This window comes from Triticum aestivum, chromosome 6A (assembly GCF_018294505.1).
Source record: "Triticum aestivum cultivar Chinese Spring chromosome 6A, IWGSC CS RefSeq v2.1, whole genome shotgun sequence".
Classification (NCBI taxonomy): Eukaryota; Viridiplantae; Streptophyta; class Magnoliopsida; order Poales; family Poaceae; genus Triticum; species Triticum aestivum.
This window is the reverse complement of record NC_057809.1, coordinates 395,541,633-395,550,558: the sequence shown is the minus strand read 5'-3', so window position 1 is coordinate 395,550,558 and position 8,926 is coordinate 395,541,633.

Sequence of the window (8,926 nt, the reverse complement as noted above, 5' to 3'; positions counted from 1 at the left end):
GTTCGTCAGCAAGGCCATTCAGGAGCTACAGGAGTCAAGAGTCATGAAAGGCGGCCGCCACCTACCAGCAGTGGCTCCCCATCCAGGCGAGGATGGTGGGCTACGTGTCTGCATCGACATACTAGGGCTCAACCGAGTCGCCTCTCTGGAGCGCCTCTGGCCCTCGCGAGTGGGGCGCTGCGGAGGCCCACCCCACAACTACGTTCGCATGCCTTATGGCTTGCCGAACGCGGCTGACACGTACCAGCGCGTCATGAGGGGCATCACGGGGGCACGAGAGGCAGGGCATTCCGCAGCCCTGGCAGGGATGGAGATGGCCCGTGAGGAGCCGCTAGCGCCTCCGGAGCCTCCCGAGGTCCCTGGGCCTGGGGGCTCGTGAGGATCGGCTCCCGCAGCCCACCGAGCCTGCTACATCAACGCTCCTTTGTTCTCAACATCATCAGGTGACATCTTTCGAGTTTTATTTCTAGCTGGGAGCGCCCCCCAGGGCTGCATTATTCCCAGGCCGCGTGGGTCCGTCCCTGCGGCGTGTATCCCTTTTTTATCCCATGTTGTTAGATTACCTTGTTGGGGCGCCCCTCGGGCTGCATGACCCCCCAAGTAGCTCAGGCCTGACCCAGTGATGTCCGCATTCCCAGCATCTATTTGAACGAATCCACTCCTTCGCGGCTAATGTTTTTTACCTAGTTGCCTGCTCAGCTGACGCCAACTAATGGAGCTGCTCCCAAACGGCACGACGCTTGCGCATGGGTCCGTCCCTGCAACACCGACAAACCTGGATGGCTGAGCTCTGGCCGCGGCAGCCCCGCATAGCGTCACCTCGTCAAGCCTTCAGTGCCTCACTACCCATCGGAAGCAACCAACGGCTGACTGTCAATTGTCATGGCAACCCCTTGTTCTTTCTATGATGGACCTACAGGACCTCCTGAAGGAGCTGCGTTAGGCGAGGCCCTTGCGGTGTCTCCTTCGCTCTCGTCCGCGCGAACCGCTTGCTGAAAGTGCAACTATCCCTAGGTGGTTTTGGTAATTCATAACAACATATAACTCATTGAGCTAATGCTATTCCAAGATGATTATTTCAGGAAAGCTCAACGATTGGCATGGCATGGATGTGAAAGTGGAACCCTCAAAATGCTAAGGACAAAGGACTGGCTCAAGCTCAAAAGCTCAAGACTCTTCATTTTATATTTTAGTGATCCAAGATCACATTGAGTCTTTAGGAAAAGCCAATACTATTAAGGAGGGATGAGGTGTTGCTTAATGAGCCTCTTGCTTCATGTGCTTAGTGATATGCTCCAAAACCCTCAACTACTTTCCCATATCCACATATGACCTAAACCCTAAGCCAAACTCGGTCCTACCGATTCTTCCTATCCGGCGCCACCGAGTTTCACTTGTCATAAGCCACTGCCAAACCCTAGCAATTCGGTTCTACCGATAAGGATCTCGGTCTCACCGAGATGGGGTTGCAAACTCTCTGTTTCCCTTTCGTAACTTTTCGGTCTCACTAAAAGAGCGAATCGGTCCCACCGAGATTGCAATGTAAACTCAGTGTTTCTCCTTTGTAACTTTTCGGTCTCACTGAGTTCCACTCGGTCTCACCGAAAGAGCAAATCGGTCCCACCGAGTTTGCCTGACCAACTCTCTGGTTAGCTAATTACCAAATTCGCTCTCACCGAGTTTGTGTAATCGGTCTCACCGAGATTACGTTATGCCCAAACCCTAACCATATCGGTCCTACCGAGTTGCATGTCAGTCCCACCGAAAATCACTAACAGTCACTAGGTTTACATTTTTGGTCCGACCGAGTTTATTGATTCGGTCCCACCAAGATTGGAAAACTGTGTAATGGTTGGATTTTGTGTGGAGGCTATATATACCCCTCCACCTCCTCCTCATTCGATGAGAGGGCCATCAGAACACACACACCATTCCAACTCATATGTTCTGAGAGAGAACCACCTACTCATGTGTTGAGACCAAGATATTCCATTCCTACCATATGAATCTTGATCTCTAGCCTTCCCAAGTTGCTTTCCACTCAAATCTTCTTTCCACCAAATCCAAATCCTATGAGAGAGAGTTGAGTGTTGGGGAGACTATCATTTGAAGCACAAGAGCAAGGAGTTCATTACCTACACACCATTTGTTACTTCTTGGAGAGTGGTGTCTCCTAGATTGGCTAGGTGTCACTTGGGAGCCTCCGACAAGATTGTGGAGTTGAACCAAGGAGTTTGTAAGGGCAAGGAGATTGCCTACTTCGTGAAGATCTACCGCTAGTGAGGCAAGTCCTGTGTGGGCGATGGCCATGGTGGGATAGACAAGGTTGCTTCTTCGTGGACCCTTCGTGGGTGGAGCCCTGTGTGGACTCGCGCAACCGTTACCCTTGGGTGGAGCCCTGTGTGGACTCGCGCAACCATTACCCTTGGGTGGAGCCCTGTGTGGACTCGCGCAACTGTTACCCTTAGTGGGTTGAAGTCTCCATCAACGTGGATGTAGGATAGCACCACCTATCCGAACCACGGGAAAAACATCCGTGTCTCCAATTGCGTTTGAATTCTCCAAACCCTTCCCTTTACATTCTTGCAAGTTGCATGCCTTACTTTCCGCTGCCAATATACTCTTTGCATGCTTGCTTGAATTGTGTGATGATTGCTTGACTTGTCCTAAAATAGCTAAAATCTGCCAAGAACTAAAATTGGGAAAAGGTTAAGTTTTTATTTGATCAAGTAGTCTAATCACCCCCCTCTAGACATACTTTCGATCCTACAAGTGGTATCAGAGCTTTGGTCTCCATTTGCTTGATCTCCATAGCTTTTGGTGGTCATAGCCTTGGTTTCACAACCTAGGAGAGTATGGCGTCTAGCGAGGGAAATTATCACCTTAGAGGTCCTTACTTTGATGGTACTAATTTTGCTAGTTGGAAGCATAAAATGAAAATGCATATTCTTGGACATAACCCCGCCATTTGGGCTATTGTGTGTGTTGGTTTGCAAGGTGACTTCTTTGATGGGAGAGAACCAAACCGTGAAGCTACCGCGGATGAGTTGAAGATGTTGCAATACAATGCTCAAGCTTGTGATATTCTCTTCAACGGATTGTGCCCCGAAGAATTCAACAAAATCAGCCGTCTTGAGAATGCAAAGGAAATTTGGGACACTTTGATTGATATGCACGAAGGTACCGACTCCGTCAAGGAATCCAAGTTGGATGTGCTTCAAAGCCAACTTGACAAGTTCAAGATGAAGGATGGTGAAGGTGTCGCTGAAATGTTCTCTAGGCTTGCTCTCATCACAAATGAGATTGCCGGCTTAGGAAGTGAAGAGATGACCGATAGATTCATCATCAAGAAGATTCTAAGAGCCTTGGATGGAAAATATGATACCGTGTGCACATTGATCCAAATGATGCCAAATTACAAAGATCTCAAGCCAACGGAGGTGATTGGAAGAATTGTTGCTCATGAGATGTCACTTAAGGATAAAGAGGAACTTCACAACAAATCAAGTGGTGCCTATAAAGCCTCATGTGAAGCCCCTACATCATCAAGTGAGAAACAAGACTTCAATGAAGAATTGAGCTTAATGGTGAAGAACTTCAACAAGTTCTACAAGAGTAGAAGCAAAGATAGAAGCTTCAAGTCAAGGTCCTACAATGACAAAAGATCTTCTAGTCGAGAGCGAAACTGCTACAATTGTGGAAGACCCGGACACTATTCCAATGAGTGTACGGCTCCCTACAAGAGAAGAGAAGATTCTCCAAGAAGAAGAAGCAAAGAATCACCACCAAGAGAGAGAAGGAGTAGAGATGATCGTTATGAACGAAGATACTCACGGAGAAGCAAGGATTCGGAAAGGAAGGAAAAATCATCAAGGAGCTACACAAGAAGAAGACATCAAGCTCATGTTGGTGAATGGGTATCCGGCTCCGACTCCGACAGCCACTCCGAGAGAAGTTATCACTCCGACTCCGAAGATACTCAAGATGAAGGTGTTGCCGGTCTAGCACTTGTGTCAACCAACTCCTACGACATATTTGACTCACCAAATGAAGGAATTGGAAGATGCTTCATGGCCAAAGGTCCTAAGGTAACACACCCCGAGTATGTTGATTTCAATAGTGATGAAGATGACTTGTTAGGTGATGATTTGCTTGTTGACAACTCTAGTGATGAATACTATGATGAAAGACCAATTAATCATGCTAATCAAGATAAAACGAATGACAATGATAAGGAGAAGATTGAGGCTCTAACTAAAGAACTAAAACTCTTAAGTTAGCTCATGACACTATCTTCGAAGATCATCGAGAACTTTTAAGAGCTCATGAGAAATTACGCTTTGAAAAGCTCAATCTTGAGCAAGAGCATGAGTTCTTAAAGGCAATCAATGATGATCTCCGCAAGAAAAGTTCTTCTTACATTGCCAAGCGTTTACTCTTATCTACTTACATGCCTCAAGTCAAGTCTAGTAACAAGAAAGATTCTTCCTCTAGTAGTAACAATGATCATGCTAAATCCAATATTGTTGCTTCTAGTAGTTCTCTTGATTCCACTAATGATTCTCTTAGCCAAGTTACACTTGAGCAAGAAAATAGTTTATTGAAGGGAATTATAGAGAAAGGAGTGTACAAAAGCCTTGCCGGGAGTAAGCAATTCGAGGAAATTGTGCGCAAGCAAGGAATGCACCAGAAGAATCAAGGTGTTGGTTTTGAACGAAAGTTCAATGCCAATGGAGTTGAGTGGGAAGAAGATCAATACCCCAAGACAAAGTTTGTCCCTCAACAAGAGAAGTATGATGCTTCTTTCAAGGGGACACAAGCTCAAGATGATCTTCCACCACAAGACTACAAGCAAAAAGGCAAGGACAAGCTTCAAGAGGAAATTGATGCATTTGAAGAAGCTCCTAAGACCTTAGTCAAGTGGATTCCCAAGACTACTTCAAGTTCCACTTCATCAAGTACGACTACAACTCCAAGGATTCCCATCAAGATGATGTGGATCCAAAAGAAGAAGAACTAGAGAGTTCTTGAGGGTGACTCCGCCAACATACTTCACTCTTATCATTTTGGCAAGAACAAGTGCAATCAACTTCCACATCTTGCACTAGTTCAAGGAGTCACAAACCCTCTTGTTGGTAAGACAAGGGACAAGGTAACCTAAAAGTTTTCATGGACATCATCTTTTGTGTGCATCACTCTATGTCTATGGATATCCTTGTTTGTTCCTTGTGGGACTAACCCATGTAGGTATTGGAAGTGCAATTCACTCAAATGGATAGCTCCAAGTGATCTACATCAACATTGAGCATCCACATCTTCAACATCTACATGAAGTCATCATCGACAAAACCCAAGGTTAGTTCATCCCTCTTAGGGGGGGATATCACATCTAGGGGGAGCTTTACTCTAAGACTTGAGCTAAAGCAACTCTAAAGATGTGAACACAACAATGCTTTATGTAAAAGTGGTAACCCCACTTGAGCTTAAACGATGAGTATGACCTATGATCAAGTGCTCTCACTTGACTCCTAAGTCAATATACTCATATATAGATGACCTAGTCATCGCAAATTGCTTGATAGATGCTAGAATTGGTTGTGCATGCCTTGTCACATATTTCATTTGCCATCTTATTGTGTGAGCATGCTGGTTGCATATTTTACTCATTCGAGGACATCCACTTGTTGTTTTGATTGTTCGGCTTTATTTCTTTTGCCAAGTGGATGGACAAGAATGCCTAAGAACCTCCTCTAGCTATCTATGCTTTTCTCGTCTCAAACTCTATTCATGTTGCATCACAAAATTTGATCAAGTCAGATTCGAACCACTCTGTGTGAGGAGCGCTCGGAGTCCCCGATTCGTCATAGACTTAAACTTCCAAAACCTCTTTATGATTCTCGGTCTGACCGATACTCCACTTTCGGTCCTACCGAGATCATTAAGTTGATCTAGGTTTTCAATCTCGGTGCAACCGATTTGAACATTTCGGTCACACCGAGTTTCAGTAACTGCACGCAGTTATGCATCTCGGTGCCACCGAGTTGTTCCACTCGGTCACACCGACAGGGTCGGGCTATATATAGTCATGGGCAAAATTTTGGAAATTTCTCCGAACCCCTTCGCCCGCGCGATAGCCTGCTCTGCCAACGTGGTCTTCGGATCGTCTTCTCGCCGCCAGCCGCCTCCAGTCGCTGGTCTCCGTCGCCGTCAACGGGAATTCTGCCCCGCCGTTGCCGCCGTAGCAAGTCCCCTCTGAACTAGGGTATGGACTTGATCTTTGTGCTATTCTCCAATCTGATTCCTAGCACATTGTGTTCTTCATGATTCTTGCCACGATTGAAACACTCCTATCCAGTCAAAACGCTCATAGATTAGGTTTGATTCGAAAATTCTAGGTTTAGGTTTCCGCCGAAACCATCTCGGACCCACCAAGTTGAAAAACTCGGTCCCACCAATTTGGCTTATGCCATTGCACAAGTGAGACTCGGTCTGACCGAGAATTACTTATCGGTGTGATCGATTTTGGAACTCTGTGAAACCCTAGCAGTCTCGGTGCCACCGAACTGTGACTCGGTCCAACTGAGTTCACTAGTTTAGGTTCCAAAACTGCTTTGGTATCACCGAGTTTGAAAATCGGTAGATCCGAGATGATTTCAGTGGGAAACTAAAACTAAGTTTTTGGATCATTCCTTTTGCAAAAATCTCTGCATTTTGTGATGCTCATCCTTTCTACCTCATCTATAATCTATTCACAGGGTCAGCAGTCAGAGCTTGCAGCATGTCAGACCAGAGTGATAGCCAGAATCTGTCAGAACAGCAAGTGGTGATGAGTGAGGGCACTAGTCCCTCCAGCTCTTCTGATGAAGGCAGCAGGAGCACTCCTAGCAACTTGCCAAAAGCTACCACGAGACAGAGAAAGAAGAGGACTTCTGATTCCGAAGATGAAGACTATGTGGCAGAGGAAGATGCCACTTCCAAGAGAGTTGAGCCAGCTCAAGGCACTAAGCCAGGCCTGAAAATCAAAAGGCCAGCAGGCAGGCAGCCAATGTCAAAGGCCAGAATGTCAACTGAGAAGCCCATAGAGCCAGTTGCAGCTGAGAGCAAGAAAAGAAAGGAAAGGGTGAAGAAGACTGTGGCTAGAGTGCTTGGCAAAGCTTCCATCATGGAAGAGGAGGAGGAAGAAGAAGTAGCTGCACCAACACCCAAGGCACCCAAGCTAATGGGAGATGCCATAAAATCAGGGGGAGCTGCTTCCAAGGCCAAGCCAACTCCAAAGCCAAAGCCAAAGAGGAACACAAGAAGCATCCCTGCAGCTGAGAAGAACAAGGCCCCAGTGCCTGAGACTACTGCTGAAGAAGAAGAGGAAGAGAATGTCCTAAGGAAGCTCAAGCCCAAGATCCCAGACCACAACGATGCTCATCCTGTGGCTGAGGACATGAAGCTCAGGAGAGATTCAGGACTAAGGAAATGGAGAGAAGCAGACCCATATGCTTCAAGGAGAAGGACTGTCGTGGACTACAGGTTTCACACCAAGGAGCAGCAGGATTTTTATGAGACAGTGCTGCTAGATAAGAAGCCCATTGTCTGTGATATGCGATGGCTTGATTGGACATACATCAAGGACAATGAGGAGCACTATCCTGGAGTGCAAGACAGCTTCATAGCTTGTGGAGTAGCTGACTTTGTTGGGCAGAAGCTCACAAAGTGGAACGAGGAACTCATCATGCAGTTCTACTCCACAGCTCACTTTTATCCAGATGGGAGGATCACATGGATGTCTGAGGGTACGAGGTACCAATCCACTATTGAGGAATGGGCAACGTTGATTAATGCCCCAGAGGAGCATGATGGTGACATGGACATCTATGCCAAGAAGAAGATGGACCACAACTCAATGTCAAATATGTACAAGGAGATCCCAAATGAAGCACTTGATACTTTCAAGTTTGGCTTAGTACATTACCTTCTGTCAGGGCTCCCGACTATCAATTGGATCCCGAGGCACACCTTATTGCCTAAGTCAGGTGATCACAAGATGATCAGAGGCCATGCTATCAACTTGCTACATGTGTTTGATGTGCCCCAGAAGTTCAAGGTGATGAGCCTCATAGTGGAAACAATCAAGAGGACTGCAGCAGACCAAAAGAGGAGCTGCGGATATGCCCCTCAGATTCAGGAGTTCATCAACTCCAAGATGGGCACGGGCATATATTTATTGGACAAGGAACATTTGCCCATCCATCCAGATTTTGAGAACAATGAAGTTGTGATGACTGAGAACGAGCCATCGTCTGCACAAGCTTACGCAAAGAAGGAGAAGGCGAGGAAGGAGAAAGCTGCCAAGATGCCAACTCAAGAGGAGGCATCTGAGTATTTCCTGAAGACTAAACAAGAGCAGCTTGGTTACTTGATTGCATCCACGCTGAGGATTGAGCAAAGTCTGGCCACCCTCACGCAGAATCAGCAGAGCCTAGAGAGAATCATGGAGCAGAAGTTCTATGACCTGGATGTCAAAGTAACGGAAGTTCAGTCTGCAGTGGAGCAGCTCCAGGAGGACATGCAGGAGAGGAGAGGCAGGACTACTACTCATGCCTTTGCCAGAGTGCCAAGAGGTCCGAGGTTGTCTGCCGTGCCAGTTGCTGACACAAGAGCCACCACCTCAGCACCAGCCACAGCCTCAGTTCCACCAGCCCCAGCGTCTACTTTAGCATCTACCGAAGCCTTCGTCCTTGGAGTGATCCGGACTCCACCACCACCTGAAGATCAAGCCTGAGCGTCGATCTAGTGCTATGCATTTTCTAGGAACTTTTTGGTAACTTGTTGCCAAAGGGGGAGAAGATGTATAGATCATAGGCTTCAAGAGAGAGAGAGTGTTGCTTTTCTCTCTTGCTTTATTTGGTGTTTTTTTTCAAACTTGTTTGCTTTT